General features: G+C 45.0%; 1 protein-coding gene across 7 annotated transcripts in view; it reads left to right on the top strand.

Moving 5' to 3' along the window:
• The first annotated feature begins 12,672 nt into the window (after positions 1-12,672).
• LOC119185246 (uncharacterized) overlaps positions 12,673-24,438 on the top strand; it is a 312,525-nt gene continuing 300,759 nt past the window's right edge. For 3 of the 7 annotated variants that reach the window (XM_075879554.1, XM_075879549.1, XM_075879552.1), the window contains exon 1: positions 12,674-12,730. The gene's annotated coding sequence lies outside the window, so the exon portion shown is untranslated. Of the gene's footprint in view, positions 12,731-24,438 lie in introns of all 7 variants that reach the window. The other 4 variants (XM_075879550.1, XM_075879553.1, XM_075879548.1 and 1 more) reach the window with 2 other exon arrangements.

Below are 24,438 nucleotides of genomic sequence, written 5' to 3'. Positions count from 1 at the left end.
CTGTTCTTGTTGGAGAGTCTGACACATCTGGGTTCATCTCCCTTGCGATCGCTAGCAACATAGGTTTTTGCTGGGCTTTCAGATTCATGACTGCTTCCGGTACCGTTCTCTTGTTCCACAAATGATTCCTGTCTTGTAGCTAATTAACCCTGACAACAACGACAGCCCTAGTTTTGTGCCTTGTCTCAAGTTACCTGTTAACTTAGTCTGGAAAAGTTTCCTTAAGCTGTTACACGGAATTTTGTTCTGTCACTGTTAACCTTGCCGTCACCCACAGACTATAGCTTAAACAAGCTATCTGACAATTATCTGCCCGACGCAAGTTATCTGTTAACCATGTGACTAAAACAGCCCTGTCACCGTTAACTTTGCCGTCACCCACAGACTATAGCTTAAACAAGCTATCTCACAATTATCTGCCCGACGCAAGTTATTTGTTAACGTGATGACTAAAATAGCTCTGTCACTGTTAACCTAGCCGTCACCCACAGACTATAGCCTAAACAAGCCATCTCCCAACCTGCCTGACGCCAGTTACACAATGACCAAAAAAGCTATTCCCCCTACCAGCGTTTCCTCACACATTAGTAAATGCCTGGTAAAGTTTAACGGAGAAAGTCGGCACTCACCCGGCTCGCAGTCGTACCTCCAGCGTAGTGCATCTCAGCAGTGCCTCCCGGTTGCCTCTCGCAGTCCATGACCTCGTGTCATCCCAGAACTGTCGTTCGGCTGCCTCTCAAGTCGATGGGGTCGTAGCATCTGACTGCTGTCGTCGAGTCGTTGCTACCTGGGTTGACGCCATCTCTCCGCTGAATCCAGTGGTTGCGACCTAGGTTGACGCTATCCCACCGCTGCCATCCAGTTATTGCGACACCGGGTCCTGCGGGTCTCAGTTTGGTAGCGGGCCCCCGTCCTAAGACCCAACGTCGAACAAGTTAGATGAGGCGCTCGTAAAAACGACAAATATTTATTCACATGGTTAGTAACTGAGAGTTAGAGAGGAGGTGATCAAGTGATCAGAACTGTACATAAGAGCTGTTGAACTGTAGGACTCAAATACACGAAAGCCTTCGGCTTATATTGCGACTTGTTGTCAACCCTGGGCACATTGTCCGCGGCTTCCGCCAATAGGGTGCTCCATGGTCTAGATGCTCCACCCACGAAGGAGAGGAAAGGCACTACACAATGCATGAGGAGAGGGCACAGTCTACACGATACCCAAATATGGTCACAAACGCACTGCACCGACGTTTTCGCACACGTCACCAAGTTTCGCGCACGTCCGAGGATATTGGCTTTGAAGATTCTTCTGGCAGCTGGGTGAGGTTCGAAAAACCGGCTGCCAGTACACGTGTCAAACTTGCCTGACTGTTTGGGTAGGATAATGTAGTGGTGGGCCAGCATATCTTCAAAATATGCCATCCCATTCAGCCGATCCTATGGAGAAAGGGGAAAAGGAATAGTCAACTAATCCCTCATCGCTGAGGCGGGCTCCCGCAAGAGCTGCAGCACATAGTGCATTATCCTTTTCTTCGCCCCCACATTCTATTCTTAGTTGTTTGCTAGAAGCTGTGGCAGCGCATATCCCGGGGCTCCGCTTGTCCTCGCAAGATGCAGCCACAACCAATTTGGCTTTAGCTTGCAGCCTGAACTGCAAATACAATGTTGGTTCCGAGATTTCCAGATCCTCGGTGGCCTCGAAAATGGCCCAGCTGCCGCCTTGTCTGCCTCCAAAGCCTTGCTCGCAGCAAACACAATGGCCTTCCTTGAGTCGAGCTCACAATGGCCTCTCTTGGCTCGTGGGTTTTCTTCACGCGAACCAGTCCCGAACACCTCGTTCAGGTTTTGCCGAGAGGAAATCAACCCGATTTGACGGCACACCCTTGCTTGCAAGGCGTCGAAATATATTTGTCCCGTTCACAAAGGCCGAAAAACTTCAATAATGATGACGGTTGTAACATCAGCTACTCGCCACTGCCCTTGATCTTCCTTGGTCGGACGCTGCTGGGAGGCCGCGTCTCCCTCATTCAGGCGTCGTTTTACTGGCGTAGTTATGACTGTATCCATCTCCAAAGTAGCAATGGGGCTTATTTTCTGGTTCAGTGATGGGTTTACGTCTCAGTCGAACTCCATTGCGCTGGAGTGTCCATAACCATATCTTCACCTGTATCTTGCTTAGGTGTCTCCATTTCTTTCTCACTGGTCGCCACGGCATGAGACGCCTCCACCGCTGCCTCCGACGCCGCGGCCCTTTCTGCTTCCTCTTCATCCATCAGCAATCCAGTGTGGTCGGCATTTCTCGCTCGACTTGCTGCACTGGCGTAGGAACGAGTACCGTCCACCTGCTCATGCCCAAAAGCGCGACAACCAGTGCACCTGGGCACTCTGCAGTCGCGACGAATGTGTTCAGTGTTTCGACTACGTAGGCACAGCGGCGCTCTTCCTGGCCTGACCACCAGTGCCGTGCCACTGCCGAGATGCATCTGATGGGGTATGCGATCCGTAGTAACGCTTTCCTTTAGAAATAGCCGAACGAATCTTGTGGTTGACTCAACTCCTTCGAAGTCTTCTCTGCACTTATCGCTGATGACTGCTTTAATTTCACCGTACTCCCAGAAAGCACGCCGTACAGTATCTGCGTTGACGTCAAAGCCTACCCAATGCAACTTAAGACGAATCTCTTGCCTCTCTGGGTCGACGATGAGGCAGGGCCGGTCTTTCATGGAGAGTACGCTAGCGTCCAGAAGTGTCTTCTTGACCTCATCTGTCTTCATGTTAAGAAGCTAGACGTGCGACATCTGATACGCTCCTATGCCGCTCACCTCTTGAATGATGCCTAGTTCCTTGAGCGGCTTTCGGAACTCATTAATCCCGTACGGATGCGCTGCGATGTCGCAGTGCAGAACCAACGCGCGTCTGAATTCTTGTCCTGAGGGCAATGGTGGCAGAATTAAACAGTATAATCCTTGGGAAGTGATGTGCACGAGAAAACACGGCCAGCGTAGGTCGCTTTCACAGCTCTTGACGAGTCTGCCTTCCTGCGTCCACACGCGTCGGTGACCAGAAGCAGTATACAATGCATGAGCTACGCCAGTGCTTGTGACTCGTTGGCAAACTTGCCTTAGGCAGGCTTGATGTCGAGAAAGCAATCACGTAACAGGACATATAAGACGTTTCAAAAGAGCGAAAGAAACACCAGTCGTCGCACAATGCGAATTGCGTAAAGAATGGACCGTGAAATGCTCCCACCCATTACAAAAGCTTGTTCTTGTTCCCCTAATCACTGTGGCGCATACTTACTTAAGCCATAATTCCTCATCGTCGTCAGCCACTGCATGAACAATTGGCACGCAATGGGCGACCAGTAAAAGAGCGAGGAATTCTGGGATGCACCGTCTGCTACTGCCTTCTGGTTCGAGAAGAGTAGACGACGCCGAACCGCTTCGCCGCCAGCCTTAGACTTCAGGATTCGTGCGCGTTGATTGATGATTGATTGATTTGTAGGGTTTAACGTCCCAAAACCACCATATGATTATGAGAGACGCCGTAGTGGAGGGCTCCGGAAATTTCGACCACCTGGGGTTCTTAAACGTGCACCCAAATCTGAGTACACGGGCCTACAACATTTCCGCTTCCATCGGAAATGCAGCCACCACTGCCGGGATTTCATCCCGCGACCTGCGGGTCAGCAGACGAGTACCTTAGCCACTAGACCACCACGGCGGGGGATTTGTGTGCGTGGACACCCGTTTATCTTTGTCCTGCTAAACCATGGTCGGTTCTTCAGTCATTGCTTTCTCCAACTCGAGCGTGAAAGGCAAACGTATGTATCGATTCCCATAGAACGAAGAAAGAAAAATGATGTGCGCCGCAGCTGTGAAGAGAGCCGCAGCGACAAGTAGTCTTTGGGTACCGAACGTCGAATCCAGAGTGTGCGAAGACCATTTTGTCACAAGTACGTGTGTATTCCGCACTAATAAAAAGCTTACGCATGAATTCATGCGAATATTATATCCAGAAATAAATTGTCGTGCAGGCGCGCCTAGCGAAAATGTGGGAACGCGCGGGCGAAATCTACCTGTCATATGAAATGAGCGCCAACATTGGACCCATATATATGACAAAAAAAAACGTGAGAACTTCACTCAAGAACAAGTTTACGGGAAGCACTAGACGAGTCCATTTGTGTTTATCTTGGTCAAACTGCACGACAGGATGTCACGCAAAAGATGAAGTGCGTTAAGCAAGCGCAGGATTTCGATTCTTCGGCGCCGTCTATGTCTGACTGTAATGTTTATTTGCCGCCGTGCAGCGCAGCTTGACCGAGATCAGTGTTCAAATAAGCATCCGGCTTCGACTAAGAAATGCCTCTTATAGCGCGCTGAAAGCTATAAAAAAAAACAGGATATTTCAACGCGCTCGATAAATGCTGCGCTTCATGCCGATCGACCGACGATGTCGGCCGAAGCAGCGATTCCGAAATCAACTCTTAGCACACTGTCAGAGTCATCCCCATCCCCTGAGATCTTTAAAATAGTGATTTTTTATCTGCAGTAACGTATCATACAATGAAAACTGTCTTCTGTATCGACTGATCTGCTAGCAAAACTGACAGTACTTCCAAGCGACATAAAAGCATTGCAGAGCATTTTGGTGCGATAAAAAGTGTCCTTACTGATCATGGCTTTCATAGCTGGTAATTGTCGCAGTTACGGCCAGCAGAAACAAAACAGAACTTCTAAAGCACTAACATTGCACGGAGAGGTGCTTTTTTTCAACGGAGTGGTACAAAAGTGCATGCGGACCGCTGCTAACCCGCGTGGTGTGTCGAACCGGAAGCCGTTGTATCCCACAGTACCCTGCGATTGCCTATTTTACCGGTTACCTATTCCTTGCAAGTTTTAAGCGGATACTACGCTTCTCAGAAGAATGACGAAAAATAGCATAGCGAGTGCCGGCCTACTATATAAAAAAAGAAAATCATTAATAATGCCCTAGTTGGTATGAAGCAAATATGCTTGCAGTTGTTACCCGATGAGTGTTTTGAAAAGGCTCTGAAAAGCTGCTCTTCTAGCTTTCGCCGTGACAGTGCTGCACCTTCCACACAGGCCGGGCGTTTTTTTTTTTTTTTTTTGTTCCCAGTGTATTCTGATGATGCCAACTGCTTAGAAGGCAACACATCTGTCAATTTTTTTAATAAGTCGAAGTAGACATTTGACCACCAGTTACAAAGAAGAATAAACTGCTTCGCTATAATTCAAGGCACTTCGGGCTTTCAGCCGTTTCGCGCTGCAACTTTCTAGCCACCCGTCAAACGCCATTTGTTTGACGCCTCGGGCGGAAGAACGCTGAACTGCCACATCAAGAATAGAGCTATAAATTGAACTGACAAGAATACTCTTTATATGTCAATACACATGGAATGAAATGTCATTGTAATGAAATGGAATGTCATTGTAGACATAAAAAGACAGGACCCCAACAAAGAGGGTGTCAAAAATGTAAAAAGAGACGTTTCGGCTTCCACACGGAACCCTTGTTCACTAAAGTATAAGTCGAAGTAGTCGAAGTAGTCAAAGTAGACCTTTGACCATCAAGAATTTCATTATTTCCCCATCATAAGTTCCTTGATAGAAAAGAAAATCATGCTAAAGGTTCCAGTTTTAATAGTGCCGAGATCTCCTCGTGCGATGTCCCGAAATTTAAATTGTATTCGTTAAATGTTGTGCGCACCGGCTCAACAAAATTTCCTGGAACTTGCTATTTTAGTCTCTGACCCCGTCAAAGGCCAATGTGCTGGTTCAGTTTTAAACCATAAGTAACAACGTAGGCTCCAGTAGACGCTGTCAGAATGCCGACATCACGGCATTTGATGCGTCAATGGCATGGTGGCGTTGCCTACCCCACTTCTTTTGTGCGTTTTTCTAGTTTACTGATAATAAAAGTGTCTTGTCGCAGTGAGCGAAGTGATTTTAGATCAGCAAAGCATTTATTTACTCTTAATAAAATAATCTTTTTTTGTGTTTAGCAAAATTTTCCCTTTAGCTTGTTCCGCTTACGTCATCCATACATACATGTTTCACTTTTTATCTGAAGGTTTCTAGCACACAAAACTATACATGCATCAAGCCTGAAGAAAGTGTGGGGCTCGGAATAAGTCTGCTTTGTTTCTCTTTAGGTTATTTTTCTCCTCTCTTTCTTTTTTGTTTTAGTTTTTTGTGTCTTTATTTCACCTCTACTTTTTAAACTATTTCCTTAGCTCTTTCTATTTTCTTCCGAAATCTTCCTTTCCATCGCTTCCTAATTCTCACTTGCTTCATCTTTTATATTTTTTATGTGGTTTTGCTTGCGTTACGCCAAGCGACGACAGCCCAAGCCTCAAAAGGGCTTCACACTCGAAAGCACTGTCAGGCTGCATGATTTCGTGCTATCATGTACGGCAGCGCTGACGCCACGCATGTTAATTTTATGGTCGTTTGCATGCATTGTCTCCTAGCGCATGTAAGTGTGCACGCATTGCGCACGCCAAAACGTTCCATGTCCAATTATGTTCTAGCACTTTCTAGATTTCACGTGCCAGTATATATTTATCATTCTAAACGTCAACTAAAACGTTTTTTGAAGACATAGTTTTGCGATGCATTTGATGTTGTGAGCACGTATATGCGACATCATTTGCGACGCAAAGTTTTTGTCTAAGAAAGAAGTGCGTACGACGTTAATAATACGTAGGCTCTCTAGGCTCTAAGAATGACACATCATGAGGATGTCGATGAGATGTTATCAATAGACGTATACGTAATTATCTTATTTCTTTGTTGACTGGATATTAGTGGTTCATTGGGACTGGGGAGGGAAGGTGAGCGTGTCGCAATTTTTTTTATTGAGCGACACGTCATAAAATGACGCTAAGTATGTGTACAAATGTCGCCCACACAGACATTTTAAATAGTTGCAGATGTTTATATTACTATTTGTTTGCATTTGTGCAACGATGCCAACAGGAACATGCAAATTAGCAACATCAGAAGCTGAGGTTAAGGTTGAGGATGTTGTATGTGTGTACTCGTGGATCCTGGGTAGATCACTTACCATGTGTGTACCCGTTGACACTTAGTATCTGGGTAGATACTAAGTGTCAATCAGCTGTGGTACATTAGTGGGACATGCTCGCCCGTGCGTATGTGCCACTGTGTGGCGGAAAGCGTTTGACGACGTTCGCGACGGGAATTTGACATTATTCATGTTTTGACCAGCGCACCATATTCGTCAAACCATCTTACCCTCCAATGCGGCTTAATAGATAGATACGTTCAAAGTCGCGGAAGTTCACAAATAAATGTTTCGCATTTAAAAGAAAGAAGAAGAAAGATAGAGCTGCACGCAGCATTTGCATGCAGGTAAAGACGAAAACGAAGATTTCACGCCGCTGTCAGTTGCTCAACGTTTACATCCCAGCCGGTGAGCGCGTTCATACCTTCTCATTTAGCATGTTCCCGAGGTCTAGTGCGTGGCGTCGATGCCAACATGCCACCCTCCGAAGTACTAGAGCTGTTTTCGCCAGCAGGTGCTATTTCAGTCTATCGGTGTGGACGAGTGGTTGATAACAACAAAATACCAACATAGTATGTAATTGTTACCTTTGCGGGATCAGTCCGACCATCAGAAATTAAGGCTTGGCCTTTAATTTACAGAGTAGAGCCGCTCTCTCCTCGTCCACTCCAATGCATAAAGTGCTGGCGATATGGTCCCACAATGAAAGGTTGTAGGTCAGCGGTCAGGTGTAAGGTATGTGGGGAAGGTCACAATTCTAGCGACTGTCTGAGTGATAAAGAGAAGTGTTGCCTATGTAGCGAAGCTCATGCGGCCGATAGCTCTAGTTGTTCGGCAAAGGTACGTGAACTGCAAATTCTAGAGATAGTAGAACGAAGACGATGTTCACGGAAGGAAGCAGCACTTGAAATACAAGCACGAACACAAGGCTACGCCGGTGTTACAGCTCGTAATATGCCAACAATGGAAGCTCTCTCTGTCCCTATTGCGGAAGCGATTGAGAAGGCAGTGGAGAAGGCAATGGAGCGCATCGCTGGGAATATTTGTGAGTCCTTGGCCCAGATTCTATCGAACCAGATGGCTCAAATGTTGGGTACAGCGGAAAACAACCTCAGTGCACCACGTAACATTAGTGACTCCTCGGAGTTTGCAAAGGAGTATGACTCTGTTACGCCACATCAGGCTACGGAAGCCCTTCACATTCGTGACTCCCCTGAAATTTCAAAGAAGTATGGCTCCGATACGCCACAGCAACCTATGGTAGCTGCAGATTCAGTAGAGGAAGGTAGCGTATCTCAATGCGAGCTTACCAGGAAAGTGGAGGACTCAGACGAAATGGAGATGGATCCCCGATCGCTAAAGCGCTCGAGATCCCCTTTACACAAAAAAGGCATCGCACCTGTCAATTCAAAAACCAAAAAGTACCAGAAGAACACCCTGTCTAAAGCTGATTTTCTTAAAGAAAATATTCTAAACAAGGCCATCGCTGAGGCTATTTTAGAGCAAAAATAGGGTCACTTAAAATTCTTCATTGGAATTGCCGATCAATTCACTCTGCAGCAACTGATCTAATATATTTGGCATCGAAATTTTCTTCAGATATTATTGCACTGCAAGAAACTTGGCTTTCAATGCATCATTCTTTTCAATTAAATAGATTCAGATCTTTCCGTCTAGACCGTCCATCGAAAGGTGGATGTTTGGCATTTTTTATTAATAATAGAATAAGTCTCAAAGCAAAAATTGCGTATAACCTCATGTCACCTGACAGTGAAATTCTTGCCTTAGAAATAACCTTACCAGGCTGCATGCCTTTTTTGGTGGTGAATGCATACTTTCCTAAACGTGTAATAGATACTCGATGTTTAGACTCTGCAGTGACTTCTAGTTATCAAAATGAAATTCTAATCGGCGATTTCAATTCCCATCATACGTGCTGGGGTTTCCGAACTGATCAATGCGGTAAGAGATTGTGAGAGTGGACAGCGGATAATAACTTGTGTTGCCTGAATTCAAGAACACCCACTTACATTAGTAATAGGTCTCGTTCAGCCTTAGATTTAAGCTTTGTGAGTTCATCACTCACTAGTTTGTCGTGGAGTGCGTGTGATTGTGCAACTAACAGCGATCATTTGCCAATATTATTCGAGATTGCTTGCCAAGTTATAATGTCAGGCTCTCAGACTCGAGTGTTTATTAATTACACCAAATTTAGGAAAGATTTAGAATCTGCTTTGGCAACTCATTCTAAAGAGCAAGAAGATACAAAAGCCATGAGACTAAGTGCACTGATCAAAAGAACATATAAAAATGCAGAATTCGTTGTGGAATCCGCAAAGAGCACAACCCACAGTCCGTGGTGGAACTCGGACTGTGCCAGGGATTTCCGACGAAGAAAGGCAGCTTGGAAAAAACTTATGTATAACCAGTGCCCTCAAAACTGGTCTGATTACAAGTATCACGCTGCAATTTTCAAACTCACGGTCTCTTTAGCTAAGGAACAATATGATAGAAAACATTATGATCACCTTTCAAAAGCTTGTAACAAAAAGGCGCTGTTCAGGTTCATGAGATCACGTAAAATGACACCATCTCAAAATAATATAGGGTTTGAGATTATGTCCTTGGAAGAAACAAAGAAATCCTTAGAAACCATGGCTAAAGGCCTGGAGTGTAGATTTACATCAACTAAGCCTTACGATCCACAAAAGCCAGCGTCAACGATTGAAGTTACTGAAGTTACAGAGGAAGAGCTAGCACAAATGATACAAGGTTTGCCCTCGTCAGCTCCTGGTCCGGATGGAATCACAACTGCTATGATAAAAATATTATTCAAATTATCACCATGTGACCTACTAAACACTGTAAATTATTCGTTAAAATATGCCTGGATTCCGTATGAGTGGAAATTAGCTAAAATAGTGCCGATACAAAAAAGACAAGGATTCGGATATGTCATAAGAAACATTCGACCCATTTCTCTTACATCTAATATGGTGAAGCTCATCGAAAGAGTGCTCAATAAAAGAATTCTAATATGGATGGAGGAAAATTCGATATTAAATCCAAATCAAATTGGCTTCAGAACAGATTGTTCAATCTGGTGTGCACACGCAGATTTAGAAAGCCGCATTCAGCTTGCTCGCAAAAAAAGACAACATGCGGCACTAGTGACATTGGATATAGCTAAGGCATACGATAGTGTAGAACATTCAGTATTATTAGACATATTAGAGAGCCACAATCTCCCAAAATATATATTGGCGTGGGTGAGGGAATTTTTGAGAGAAAGAGAGTTCTATTGCTTTAAGGATGGTTGCGCATCGTCAAAGTGCAAACAAACACGTGGTGTCCCCCAAGGCGCTGTATTATCGCCAGTTCTATTTAACATCTTAATGAGCACTATACCGCATTGCCAGGACGTGAAGGTGTTTGTATATGCTGATGATATTGCATTTTTCACGGCACATAGTGACATATATTCTTTATATCAAACGCTACAGAGATATGTCAATATGCTGGAGAGATGGCTAGATGCAGTCTGCATGACCTTAAATGTAAATAAGAGTGCATTATTGATATTCCCGTTATCCGATCCCATCTCAATTTCAATATGTTATAAACAAGAGCCCATTCCACAGGTAGAATCTCTTAAATATTTGGGAGTAACTTATAATGCCAACCTAAACTGGACTCCTCACATAGAAAGCATGGCATCTAAAGCACAACGCGCCTTAGGAATTCTTCGTAGACTGAGCAGCCGCCGATGTGGTCTACGCAGAAGCACAATGGTGATGATCTATAAAATGTATATGCGACCAATCCTACAATTCGGGTGCGTATTGTTCTCAGGTGGCCCTGCCTATAAAATAAAGCCTCTGGTTATGCTGGAACGAGAAGCCTTGAAATTGTGTCTAGGACTTCCGAGGTTTGTAAGAAACAATGTTTTGTATCAGGAAGCACGATTACCTACATTACCTTGCCATTTTCGTATCCTAACGGTTCAGACGTTTCTGAAATTTTATAGCTATGCGCCAAGACGATCTGAGTATGATTTTATAAATGACCCAGACAGCTTTTTTCTTGCCCATTGGCCACGCTTACGAACACCTCAAATTGCTTTTGTCCAGAAACAACTAGATAGGTTAAATGTAAAAATTCGAGATGTGATTGCTGCGCAGGATACAAATCAAATTCTTAAGATTGAATTCGATGAGATTTTTCCCTCTAAGCCCAAATTACAATCCTATAGGGTCTTAAATAGCCGACTGCAGGGTTATCTTGCACACGCGGAAACGAATAATATTATAGCCACAGATGCTTCAGTATTGGATGAAAAGACAGGTGTAGGTATATACTCACATTCGCTTGACTGGTCTTTTTCATTAAGATTACCGGATTTCACCCCAGTTTTTGAAGCTGAGCTGTTGGCAATAGTTCTAGCGCTGCGAAAGCTACCTTTGAATGCCGCTAATGCGATCATAATAACGGATTCTCTGTCAGTATGTACGTCGATTACGGCGTCAACAAAATCGATGGCCTTAAAGACGCTCCTTATGCTAGTTCCCCCTCAGCTGCAGCTACTGAAATTAGTATGGGTACCCGGTCATTGCGGCTTAGAAGTAAATGAAATCGCCGACTCTCTAGCACGAGCAGCATTGGAAGGGCCAGTACTATCAGTCCTTCCTGAAGTGGCCACTATAACGGCGACAAGATACAGAAAGCTTGCGCTCAGTGCAGACGCTATGGAAGCAATATTGTCAACACCAGAATTTACTCACTTAAGATTTCCATGAAAAAGTCATTGGTGTCCTACAAAACAGTTGGAAACCATAATAACCAGATTTCGATGTCGTGTCTCCCCGTTAAATTTCTATTCACATAGGGCTGGTCTGGCGATATCACCACCATGCAACTTTTGTTCAGAATTGGAAACAATAGAGCACTATTTTTTATCATGTCGCCGATACAAATTGCTCTGGCGTCTCTCATAATCAAATGGTGGTTTTGGGACGTTAAACCCCACAAATCATCCTCATCATCATCACAAATTGCTCAGGAAAACATTCTTAGCCCTCCCATTCGCTAGCCTGGGGTTGAATTTCACTATAGAAAACATACTTTCCTTTGGTGCTTACGATCTGGGCTTCAGCCACGAGAACGTTTTCTACGCAGTTTGCAAGTACCTGAATGAAAGTAAAAGAATTAAGCTTTTAATTGTGTGATTTTTAATCATGCAAAAAAATAATTCCAACGAACACAAGAGCATTGTTTAACCATGCTGATTCTTATTCAAAGTAATGAATAATTGTCTTATCTGCACGAGTGACAAGCAACTATTGCACTCCTTTCATTCTGACTAGAGTGTCTTTTCTTTTTTCTTTCTTTTTTCTGGTGGGTGGTTTCGATAATAAAAAAACCTACTTAATTAAGTCATCGATTCTTGGCCAATCCCCCGGAGTGGGTACGAGCCATGTCTGTGGATTCATCATCATCATCATCATCATCATCGTCGGTTGCACCGAAGGTGATAAAAGTGGAGCTTAGGAAAGCCTCGTTGCTTTTCCAGAAGATTACTGAGGTCCGCCAGTTCAGCCGAGGGGGTATTCTGTGCTGCTCTGCAGACCAGGATTGCGTCCGAGAGCTTCGGAATCGCTCTGAATTCGCTGCACAGCCGGTGAGCCCGTTTATTCCAGCTCATCTTGCATGTACGAAGGGCATAGTTCGTGGGGTGGATACGAATCTGGCACCTCAAGAAATTCTAGACTTATTTGCTGTAGCTGGGGCAGTTTCAGTCTATCGATGCACCCGAACGACTGATAAAACAAAATTGCCTACTGAATCAGTTACAGTAACTTTTGCAGGAAGAGTCAGACCAACAGAAATTAAGGCATGGCCACTAATCTACAAAGTAGAACCACTTTCCCCGAAACCTCTGCAGTGCTCAAATTGTTGGCGATTCGGTCACAACATGAAAGGATGCAGATCACAAACTAGATGTCGTCTGTGCGGAGAGAGTTATGACAGCTGCGATTGCAAATCTGATGACCAGAAGTGCTGCTTGTGTAATGGAGCGCACCCTGCAGACTCTGCTGAAGGTGGCGCAAAAGAAAAAGAAATGGGTGTTCCAGAAGTCATTGAACGCAGGCGTTGCTCTAGGAGGGAGGCGGTAGCAGAAATGCATGAAAGATCGAAAGGTTACGCAGGCATAACATCCCGGCACACAGCGGCAATGGATGCATCGCTCGCAAAGTCGATAACTGAGGCTATTGAAAAGTCCACTGAAAAGGCAATGCAGCGTCTGGCAGCTACTCTTTTTGAAGCCTTGGCTGATATGCTAACACAACAGCTGACAGAAAGCATTGGTACAGTTTCTGTGCAAAATCGGGATTTACACGCTCTGTTGATTTCAAGGGGTACAGAGGAGGAAAATCAGACAGTCAATCGTAGATCTATCTCTCCGAAAGCAGGACCTTCAAAAATAGAGTTCAGGCTGAGTCAGAACCTATGACAGATGATTCAGGAGACTTTACAGATATGGACACAGAATTTCTAAGAACTTTGAAACGTAACAGATCTCCCCCTTCTAAAAAGTATTCTCAGAACCCAAAATCCAAGAAATACTTGTCAAAGAAAGACTTCTTTAAGAACCTTTCAAAAATGATTTCTTGAAAAAAGATATTATGGATCAGGCAGTTTCTTCTGCCGGTATAGCATCAAAATAGGTTCCCTAAAAATTCTGCAGTGGAACTGCCGGTCTATTTGGTCGGAAACTAGAGATTTACAATATATTTCTTCGCAGATTTCTCCCGACATAATTGCATTCAGGAAACCTGACTTGCTAACGGTAAAAAATTTTACATGAAAAACTATCGATTAATCTGGCTGGATCGGCTGAGTAAAGATGGCGGTCTGGCTTTCTTAATATCAACTAAATTTAGTCACAGAGCCAAGATATTGTATCAGTGTATGGATACGAATTACGAAATTCTGGTGTTAGATATAACGCTACCAGACTGCTCGCCTTTCTCTTTTGCAAATGTATACTTTTCTGCAGGAGTTCAAGACAGGAGATGCCTCGATATTATGGTAGCTTCATGCAGAAAAGAAATAGCACTGTGTGGTAATTTCAATTCACACCATGTGTCTTGTGGCTTCGAATCTGATGTATGCGGAAGACGTTTGTGGGAATGGACGCTTGATAATAACTTTTCCTGCTTAAACTCACACGTTGCTACATTTGTAAGAGGTAACTCTAAATCGACTATTGTTTAACATTTTCCAGCTCCACTTTAAGCATAGTCTCGTGGAATATATTAGATTGTGCTACAAACAGCGACCACCTTCTAATTACGTTTGAAATTAAGTTTTCGAGGTTCAGTTTGGCAGGGAAAGTTGGCTCATTCGTAAATTATGCTAAATTACAAAAAGTCTTAAAATCTACGTTAACTTTTTGCGAGGAAATAGAGGAAGACCTTAGGGGTATGAGTCTAAGTGCGGTGTTGAAACGATCATTAAAAAATTCAACGTTTACTGTAAACTCCAACACAGCGGGATCTTTTAGCCCGTGGTGGAATCTAGAATGTGTCAGGGGGTATAGAAAGCAAAAAGTGGCTTAGAAAAAGCTGTTAATTAATCAATGCCCCAAAAATTAGAGTGATTATAAATTCATGGCCGCCGATTTGAAGCGGCTAGTGCGCAAAGCAAAAGAAGACTATGATATGAATAAAGTAAATTATCTGTCTAAGTCTAAAAATAAGAAAATGCTTTTCAGGTTTTTACGTGCGAGAAAAATGATTCCACAGACAGAAAGCAGTCATTCCACCGTTATCTCTCCTCGCGAACTCTCTGATTTCTTGGAAAACATTGCTAAAGGCTTGCAAACCAGGTTTACGACAATTATGCCAAAGTCCATGGTGAAATTAAGGGTGGATTGTGATTTCCAGGAGGTATCTTTAGCTGAACTGGCGGATGTGATGAATAGCTTACCGCCCGCTGCTCCCGGACCTGATGGGGTGACCTCTACAATGATTAAAGTGCTATACGAAATATCCCCATATGAAATCCGTAATATAGTTAAATATTCACTGAAAAATTCTTGAATTCCGGCAGATTGGAAGCTTTCCAAAATAATTCCGATACTTAAAAAACATGGAATAGAGTTTACTCTGGATAACATAAGGCCTATTTCATTGACATCTAACCTGGTCAAGCTTGTAGAGGGAGTCTTAAATGCCCGTATAATAAACTACATCAATGAACATACAATACTAAACCCCAGACAAATTGGCTTTAGATCGGGATACTCCATTTGGTGTGCACATGTGGATTTGGAAAGTCGTATACAGCTGGCTCGGCATCGCCGCGAATATTGTGCACTAGTCACTCTAGACTTAGCTAAAGCGTAAGACAAAGTGGAATACCCTATCCTAATTCAGCAGATGCAAGACTATCGCTTTCCAAAATATATAACAGCATGGATTACAGAGTTTGTGAAAGACAGAGAATTTTATTGCTTCTTGGATGGATGCTCTTCTAAAAAATATAAGCAAACATGAGGTGTACCTCAGGGCTCAGTATTATCCCCGCTGTTATTCAACATATTACTAAGTTCCATTCCAACTCATCAGAATATCCAAATTTATGTATATGCAGATGATATTGCCTTCTTCGCAACAAACAGTGATGTGCACTCATTGTATCAGGCATTACAGAATTACATGAACATGCTAGAAAGATGGCTTGACAATATCCATATGTCATTGAACGTCAAAAAAAGTGCGCTTCTGCCATTCTCTTTTAAGGATCGTGTCAACATTTCCCTGATGTATTGTACCGAGCTCATTCCCCAGGTTGATTTCCTGAAATACCTAGGCATCGCATATAATAGGACGCTAAATTGGAAAAGCCATATAGAGGAGGTTGGCTGTAATGTGTCACGTGCCTTGGGGTGGTTACGCAAGTTGGGAAACAGAAAAATAGGATTGCGTAGGAGTACATTGATAATAATTTACAAGATGTATGTGCGACCTATTATGAAATTCGGGTGTGTAGTATTTTCAGGCAGCGCGGCTTACAAGATAAAACAATTAATATTATTAGAAAGAGAAGCTTCGCGCTTCTGTCTTGGACTACCCAAATTTGTGGCAAAGAATGTTTTGTATGTGGAAGCGCGCCTTCCACCTTTGTTAACTCGGTTTAGAATACTTACAGTTCAAACTTTCTTAAAAATATACAATTCGCCTCTGCGACAAGCTTTATACGTTTTTATTCAAGAACCAACCACATTCTTTGGAACACAATGGTCTAGACTACACTCCCCTCAGATTAGGTTCGTCCAAGTGTTGCTAGAGCCTCTCAATGTAAATATTTATCAGATTGGCATACCGAAGATGCCTGATTCAAAACTTGAAATTAAATTTGATGATATTTTCCCCTCTAATGCGAAACAACTGCCCCTTCAATATTTAAATACTCGGTTAAAAGATTACTTGACTCATCTGTCTATAAACAACATTATTGCGACGGATGCATCCGTATTGAACGAAAAGGCTGGAATAGGCATCTTCTGTACTTCTCTCGACTGGTATTTCTCAGTTCGATTACCAGATTACACGCTTATATTCATCGCTGAATTATTTGGTATAATTCTAGCGCTTCGTAAGCTTCCTGCAAGCGACTGAGAAGCGGTCATACTTACCTATTCTCTCTCAGTATGCACTGCACTATCTACAGCAAAAGAATTTGACATTATTTAGTATGATTAGCAGTTTATTACCAGAAAACCTGAAAAAATTTCACTAGCTGTGGATACCTCGCCACTGCGGGATTTATTCAAATGAGATGGCAGACTCGTTAGCCAAAGCATCTTTAAGCGAACCACTCTTACCTATTTTACCTGATTTCACCTACGTAACAGCACTCAGATATAGAAATTCTTGTTTGCACAAAGAAACAGAAAAATTATCATCGGATAAAGTCAGAGACGTCGTACATCTAAGATATTGCTGGAACAAACAGTGGTGTGTATCTTGGCAGTTAGTAATTACAATCACCAGATTACGATGCAGAATTCCGCATCTGAATTACTACCTACATAAAGCTGGACTAACAGCATCTCCGTTGTGTCTCTTTTGCAAGGAATCGGAATCAATAGATAAATTATTTTTATCCTGTCAATGTTATGCTTATCAAAGAAAAAGATACCTGGTCGAACCAATTGAGAAGCTAGGTTTAAAAATAAACGTGGAACTAACTTTATCCTTCGGTGGCATTACATTAGGTTATAGCCCCGGGAAGTTTTCTCTGCTGTGTGCGAGTACATAAGGGCACAAAGAGATTACCCTGTTAGCCTAATGTTATTATCTACGGCTACGAGACTACCTGAATGCCTGACTTAGCACACTTGATGATCCTGCCGCCCGGTTCTTGGCCGATCCCCCTTTGTGGGTGAGTGCCAGCAAAGCTAAAGGTTCATCATCATCATCATCACCTCAGGCCGCTGTCGGTGTCACCGGTTCTCTGAACCTGCGGGATCAAGGCTGGGCGAAGCTCAATAGCCCCCTCTTCTTTGGCACGGTACGCTAAGGTGCGGCGCTGCATGGTTGGGCGTTACCGAATAGTTTTTAGTTTTCGACTAGCATTTGCTGTGTTTTTCTTCACTTCCTCTAGGATCAGTTTTGGTTTTTTGATGTGTCAACAATAGGCAACAGGTGATGTCTCAAAATTCTCCTGGTGAGGATCGTCCCCTATGGACGGCATCTCCGCACAGTGACGTGTGCAGTGTTCCCGTCACTTTGGTGCCCATGGGTTTCATTAGGCGGAATAAACCTAAGACGATACAAGAATATATACCTCCATGCTGCGACCCCAAACTACCAGATCATAAGCAACGTGCGGCAGGATTCATTAGTGCGAGCTTCACTTGATGGACCGATAATTTCAGTACTCCCAGAATACACATTATTGATCAGATATAGAAAATTAGCGATTTGTGCAGATATAATGGAAAGTATTAATAAATGGACCGACTATCAGCACCTCAGGTTTCCTTGGAAACCTCTGTGGAGTAAATCTAGAAAGTTTGAAGTTATTTTGGACAAATTTTATTGCCGTGTACCCCCATTAAATTTTTATTTACGCAAAGATGGTCTGGCGATATCTCCCCTGTGCCAATTCTATGAAGAAACTAACTATTGAACATAAGTTTGTAGCATGTCGTACCTATTAGTTCATGAGGAAACGACTTCTAGTTATTTTGTTTTCTACGATAGGATTAAGTTTAGCCGCAGAAAGTGTTCCAAGATTCAGTGCCATCGTTTTGGGACATTGCCACAAAAACGTATTTGGTGCGGTATGTAATTTTATTCAAGCAAGTAAACTTATTCCGACATAATCTCTAGTTTATATGTACTAAAATACCTTTATTTAAATATAAATATGAATAAATGTAGGACACACATTCTGAATTTCATTGGGTGAGGTAAACTCAGCTGTCAGGTCAGCTCAAACTTTTGAGACTTTCTTTATATTGTCACAGTTATTAGCCGTAAGCACAAAAGGAAGAAGAAGCCAGCATCACGTGTGGCGGTCTCTGGCGTTTTCGAGGAAGACGACGTTGTGCGTCTGCTCTTGCGCTTTGTTTTTGTGTGCCAATGGAGCCTTGCTGTTAACGTCAAAAGGAAGCCTTGTGTCCTGTTCTTTGCACGTTGCGACACTGGTGGAGGTGCTGGGCTTCTACGACTGGTGCTCGGGACTCCTCTGCGGTCCGGCATTTCAAGTCCGACACCGGAACCCGTTCCTTCAGTGGATACACCTGTCCACCACTACAATTGCCGACAGCGATGCCTTAGTCCTGAGGCGATTCCCCTGGAACTTTCCCAGCATAGCACTCTACCTGGAGAAATGGCAACTGTAGGTGCTTCCCAGCTGACTTTTGAGCAGCCTCAGATTCCGGAAACATTCCATGGTGAGGCGTATGAGGACGTTGAAGACTAGTTAGCCCAGTATGAGCGAGTCGCTAAGGCAAACCGCTGGACCACCGAGCTAAAGCTTTCACGTGCTTACTTTGCTTTAGCAGACAGCGCTGGTACGTGGTATGAGAACCACGAAGCAACGCTATCTTCATGGGATGAATTTTGCCGCCAGATTCTCAGCACCTTCGCAAACAACGACCGCCGTGACTTTGCTCAGCAACTCATCGAGTCTCGGGTCCAGAAGCCGAATGAGAGGTTCGTCATGTTTGCGGAGGACATGACGCGCCTATTTAGACGGGCTGACCCTGATATGCCTGAAGGCAAGGAACTCCGCCACTGATGCGAGGCGTCAAAGAACAGCTGTTTGCCGGCCTTCTCCGCTATCCACCGACGACCATTGCGGAATTCATCAAAGAGGCTATAGCTATCGAGCGCGCACTGCAGCAACGGTGTCGCTATTACAACCGACCAAACGGTGCCTCAATCAGCGTCTCTGCTCTGACGGCCGGCAGTGACGGTTCTCTTCGTGAGCTTATTCGCGAGGTTGTTCGTGAGGAGATCCGCAACTTCCTTGTGACTCCGCAAGAACGGGCGATGGCTTCAGTTGGAGAAGTTGTGCGGCAGGAAATCAGGCAAGCATTTTCCCAGCCCGAATCACTACCAGCCCAGCGATCTATTAACTATGCGGCAGCCACCCGTCGTCCGTCACCAGTGCCGCACAACTCGTCTGCACTGGTTCATTCTTATAACACGCCGGCGCCACCAGTCTACAACCCACCGCCGCCGCCACCACCACCAACGACAACAACTCCGCAATATAACGCACCTACTGAAACTCCGTTCTACCCGCCGTTCTACCCTCCGCCGACACTTGCAACTTGGTCGCCGAGGGTGCCTACCAGTCGACCATTCGTTCGGAAGACGGATCTGTGGCGCACCGTCGACCGCCGTCCACTGTGTTTCAATTGTGGAGAAGCTGGACATGTCTACCGCATCTGCCCATATCGTGAAGAAAGATACCCGACTTATGCGCCGACTTTTTCACGGCCTCGTTTCGACACCCGACGTGACAGCGCGCACCCGCAGGGACAGCCATCCGCTCTGTATCATCGACCCCGCTCTCCGACACCTTCGCCGAGCTTTTCGCCCAACCGTCGTAGTTACGCCGACGCTGTCCGGGGCAGGTACCCAAGCCCTCATCGGGGAAACTAACAGCTGCGACCTTTGGAGGGAAGGTTGCCACTCGTAGAGATGCTGCAATACCTCCAGTACCAGTACGATACGACGATACGACGAACCATGCAACGCCGCCGACCCTACAGGAAATCGTAAGCGCCGACATAGCTGTTTACATAGACGGACGCCTTGTGACAGCGCTAGTAGACACTGCACAGATTTTTCTATCATCTATTAAACTTGCTGATTGGCTTAAAAAAGTTAAAACGTCATAAACAGGGCCTAACATGAGAACCGCGGGGGGCCAACTGATGACGCCAACTGGAAAGTGCACTGCCAGAATTAGTATTGGTGATTCAGCTTTCGTTGCCACGTTCGTGATTTTGTCCGAGTGCTGCAAAGACCTGATCTTGGGGATGGACTTCCTTTGTAAATACGGCGCCGTCATAGACATTCCAGACAGGTCAGTTACATTTTTGATGGCCCCACATCAAGTTCCAGATATGAGATGTAACGACCAGCGGCGTAAACATCTGCGCGTCTTCGAAGATCACGTGACCCTTCCACCCCGTTCAAGTGCTCTCGTAGCTGTAACATGCGACCACTCAGGCAACTTCGACCACATCGCTGAACAAATTCCAGCATTGCTATTCAGCCATGGCTTATCTGTTGCAAGAGCCGTCGTAAGCCTCAATTGCGGATACACGCACGTTCTGGTTACGAACTTCAGTACTGAGCGACGACATCTTGCAAAAGGTATGGCAGTCGCGTACGTCGAGGAGCTCATTGAGGTTGCAAGCTGCTTGACTGTGGAGAAAGCCGATGTCACCGGGTCAGCCACTTTATCCGTCGACGTTGGCCCAAGTTTACTGTCCCCGCAGAAGCAAAGCCTTCTGAAGCTTATTAATGAATTTCAGGACTGTTTTTCTTCAACTTCCAGAGTTCGCCAAACGCCGTTGACGAAACATCGCATAATTACGGATGAAACGGCCAGACCCATACGGCAGAACCCATACCGAGTAGCTCCACGGGAACGTGAGTCCATAGAAAGTCAGGTCCGAAGGGTGCTTCAGGATGACGTTATTCAGCCGTCAAAACGTCCTTGGGCATCACGGGTAGTATTGGTGAAGAAAAAAGATGGCACCTTACGTTTCTGCGTTGATTACCGCAAGCTCAATCAGGTTACGAAAAAGGACGTTTACCCGCTGCCTCGTACAGACGACTCTCTCGATCGACTACGCTATGCACGGTATTTTTCGTTGATGGATTTACGGAGCGGATATTGGCAAATAGAAGTTGACACGAAATAGATCGAGAAAAAACAGCATTTGTGACACCCGATGGTCTTTATGAGTTTAAAGTTCCCCCGTTCGGCTTGTGCTCCGCACCGGCAACGTTTCAGCGGCTCATGGACACAGTCCTGTCAGGCCTGAAGTGGCAAACGTACCTAGTATATTTCGACGACGTAATTGTATTTTCAGCGACATTTGACGAGCACTTGAAGCGACTACACATGGTATTTCAAGCGATACGATCGGCCGGACTAACACTCAAGCCAGAAAAATGACATTTTGGCTTCGAAGAGCTTCTTTTCTTGGGACACCTTGTCAGCAGTGAAGGTGTATGGCCTGACCCAGACAAAATAGCCACTGTTGCAAGTTTTCCTACGCCATCAGACAAGAAGGCAGTGCGGCGATTTTTAGGCCTTTTCGCCTATTACCGGCGCTTCATTGAGAATTTTTCGCGTATCGCGTCACCTTTAAGACAACTCACCCGAGAAGACGTCACGTTTGTGTGGGGTGAAGAGCAGCAGGAAGCGTTCAACGAGCTGCGACAACGTCTTCAAAGCCCGCCAGTTCTCGGACACTTCGACGATGACGCTCCGACAGCGGTTCACACCGACGCCAGCAATGTCGGCTTAGGAGCTGTGCTCGTTCAGTGGCAAGATGGCGCTGAACGAGTAATTGCTTATGCAAGTCGGACTCCCTCCCGTACAGAGGAGAATTACTCTACCACTGAAAAAGAGTGTCTTGCGGTGGTGTGGGCGGTCATGAAGTTTCGTTCATATTTATACGGCCACCCCTTTAAAGTCATCAGTGATCACCACTCGCTTTGCTGGTTGACGAACATGAAGGACCCGTCAGGACGATTGGCGCGCTGGAGCCTCAAGCTTCAAGAATTCGATATGGCTATAGTTTTTAAATCCGGAAATCGACATAAAGACGCCGATTGTCTTTCTCGCGCCCCATTAGAAGACGTGAATGCTGAAGATGATGACTATGCGGCGTTTGTCGGTGTAGTCAACCCGTCTACAATCGCACAGCAGCAACGCAACGATCCCGAGTTGCAACCCCTTATTGATTTCTTAGAGGGATGCACATCTGCTATGCCAAAGCTCTTCGCAAGAGGGGTAGAATCGCTTTGTTTGCGCAACGAGGTCCTTGATAAGGTGAACTTTTCTCCGAGCGGCAACACTTACTTACTTGCCGTCCCAACACCACTCAGGAAAGAAGTACTAGAGGCGTGCCATGACGAACCGACATCCGGTCATTTAGTCCACACATGAATGCTTTGCCGAGTGAGACAGAAGTATTACTGGCCGAAACTGACGGCAACCGTTCAACAGCACGTTCGGACTTGTCTTGAGTGCCAACGTAGGAAAGTGACAGCCGTCAAACCAGCAGGGCTCCTCCATCCAATTGATGTGCCGGAAACTCCATTCGCTCAAGTCGGAATGGATCTTCTAGGACCATTTCCAACTTCAGCTGCTGGTCGCAAATGGATAATTGTAGCGACAGACTACCTTACTCGCTACGCCGAAACCAAGGCTTTGGAGCGGGGCACAGCAAGTGAAGCAGCACAGTTTTTCATTGAGAATATAGTCCTGAGGCATGGCGCTCCTTCTGTAGTAATAACTGACAGAGGAAAGCGTTCACATCCGAGCTATTACGCACTGTTTTAAGTCTAAGTGGGACATCTCATCGGCGCACAACGGCATACCATCCACAAACAAATGGTCTGACGGAACGGCTGAACAAAACACTTGCGGATATGCTTTGCATGTACGTCAATGTGGAACATAAAAGCTGGGACGAGATACTGCCTTACGTCACTTTCGCTTACAATACGGCACAACAAGAGACAACACGCATGACACCATTCAGCCTTCTCTATGGCCGTGACGTCACAACCATGCTCGACGCTATGTTGCCGCATGAAAGTGATGGCGTTGACACAAGTGCAGACTACACAACTCAGCTTGCTGAAGAAGCCCGCCAACTTTCCCGCGTACGTATTCGTCGCCACCAGGACTATGATACAAGGCGCTATAATCTTCGTCACCGACCTGTCTCCTATGAACCAGGACAGAAAGTTTGGATCTGGACCCCAGTTCGCCATCGTGGCCTCTCGGAGAAGCTCTTGAGACGGTACTTTGGGCCGTATAAAGTCCTCCGTCATCTCAGTGATGTTAGCTATGAGGTGATTCCCGACAATCCACATTGTTCAAGACGTCAAAGACATGCACAAGAAGTTGTGCACGTGGTTCGGATGAAACCTTATTTGTCCGAAAGAACCCGTGGGCTGCGAGTGACTACAAAACCTTCCACCATGATGACGAAGCATCGGGACGATGCCTTCTGGAGAGGGAGGCTAATGTCACGGTTATTAGCCGTAAGCACGAAAGGAGGAAGAAGCCAGCATCACGTGTGGTGGTCTCTGGCATTTTCGAGGAAGACGACGTTGCGCATCTGCTCTTGCGCTTTGTTTTTGTGTGCCAATAGAGCCTTGCTGTTAACGTCGAAAGGAAGCCTTGTGTCCTGTTCTTTGCACGTTGCGACAATATTAAAAGCACTCATTTCCAGTTATTTTTATTTGTAATATTATTTTCAATTTTCTCACTTTATTCTATTATCAATGTAAATTTATTAAAAATCTTTTTTGTGGCAAATTATTTAGTTGTAGGTTGGCAATCATTACTGTAGTTATCATCCACAGGCTAAAAAAGTTTTCTTTGAACAATCCTTTGAAAGGCAATGTGTTGGAGTCGACAGGCCACAAACAAACAAAGCAATGATGCTTCAGAACCGCTGAGCTGGCCTAATAGTGGCGCGTAAATACACTGTAGTCACATACAACTTAATTCGATAGAGGCGCCGCCCAGATCACCAAAGAGCACAAAGAGCATGATACTGGAGGTACCAGTGCGTGATAGCAACCTGCAAAGAGCGGTTGT

The sequence above is a fragment of the Rhipicephalus microplus genome, chromosome X (genome assembly GCF_043290135.1).
Source record: "Rhipicephalus microplus isolate Deutch F79 chromosome X, USDA_Rmic, whole genome shotgun sequence".
NCBI classification, from domain to species: domain Eukaryota; kingdom Metazoa; phylum Arthropoda; class Arachnida; order Ixodida; family Ixodidae; genus Rhipicephalus; species Rhipicephalus microplus.
This window is presented reverse-complemented; position numbering and strand designations above follow the sequence as displayed.